Source organism: Vespa velutina, chromosome 8, assembly GCF_912470025.1.
Source record: "Vespa velutina chromosome 8, iVesVel2.1, whole genome shotgun sequence".
Taxonomy (NCBI): Eukaryota; Metazoa; Arthropoda; class Insecta; order Hymenoptera; family Vespidae; genus Vespa; species Vespa velutina.
Window position 1 is genome coordinate 8,867,416 of NC_062195.1, and position 1,663 is coordinate 8,869,078.

Genomic DNA, 1,663 nt, shown 5'->3' on the forward strand with positions numbered 1-1,663 from the left:
ACTATCGCATTGGTTCACAAGTCATTCGCAGAATTTTCCCCCACTAGTTGTAATGTTTCTAAGTCCGACGGCCGCATTGGTTCGATAGGGATTCGCATATCTTTCCAACGTCATGTCGGAATATTTGCAAGTCCGACAGCTGCATTGGTTCGAGAGGCACTCGCATAAATTTATCTTGACTAGTCAGAATATTTCCAAGTCAGCCAGTCTCATTTATTCAAGAGGTCTTCGTATAACTTTCCCTCGACTAGACGGAATATTACCTAGTCCGAAAATTTTATTGGTTCACAAGTCACTCGCATATCTTTCCTTGGATTAATCGTAATATTTTCATGTCTGATAGTCGTATTGGTTCGAGAGTCACTCGCCTATCTTTCACTAGATACGTGGGAATATTTTCAAGACCGAATTTACCTTGACTAGTCGAAATATTTCCAAGGCCAGTAGTCGTATTAATACGGGAGCACTCGAATAAATTTCCCTCGTCTAGTCGGAATATTACCAAGTCAGATAGTAACGGCGGTTCACAAGTCATTGCTTAACTTTCCCCCGACTAGGGGAATATTTCTAAGCTCGATAGTCTATTTGATTCGCAAGGACTCTCATAAATTTCCCTCGACTAGACGGAATATTTCGAAGACCGTTAGTTGCATTGGTTCGAGAGGCACACGCTTTACTTTCATTCGACTAGTCGGAATATTTGTAGATCCGACAATCGCATTGTTCGAAATTCATATGTACAAGACTCCCTCAACTAATCGGAATATGTCCAAGAGCGACAGTAGAATTGGTTGGTGATGCACTTACACAACTTTGCCTCGAATAGTCGGAATATTTCTATATCCGAAAGGCAGATTAAATCACATGTCACTTGCATCACTTTACATCGATTAGTCGGAATATTTCCCAGCCTGAAAGTCCCATTTGTGCGAAAGACACTCGCCGAATTTTAGCTCGATTCTTCGAAATGTTTCCAAGACCAATAGTCGCATTGGCTCGTGATGCACTCGCACAAATTTCTGTCTACTAGTCGGAACATTTCTCATTCCCACAGACATTTTGATTCGAGAGGCATTCGCATAAATTTCACTCGACTAACCGAAATATTTCCAAGACTGACATTCGTATTGATTCGATAGGCTCTCTCATAACCATACCTTGACTAGCCGGAAAAATTCCAAGTCCGGCAGTTGTATTGTTTGAAGTGGTACTCGCATTACATTCCCTCGTCTAGCCGGAATATTTCCAAGTGCGATAGTGGCATTGATTCGAAAGGCACTCATGTAATTTTCTTTCGACTAGTAGGGATATTACCACGTCCGTAAATCTCATTGGTTTACATGTCACTCGTATATCTTTACCTCGATTAGTCATAAAATATCCAAGTCCGAAAGTCGCATTGGTTCGCGAGACACTCGTCAATCCTTTACTCGATACGTCGGAATATTTCCAAGACAGAGAATCGCATTTTTTCGAGAGACACTCGCATAACTTTACTTCTACTAGTCGGAATATTTATAGGTCCGACGGTATCATTGATTCAAGCGGAACACGCAAAAGTTCTCCTCGACTAGTTGAAATTTGCGTATGTCTGAGCGTCGCATTAGTTCGAGAGGCACTCGCATAACGTTCTCTCGAATGGTCAGAATATTTCCAAGTGCGA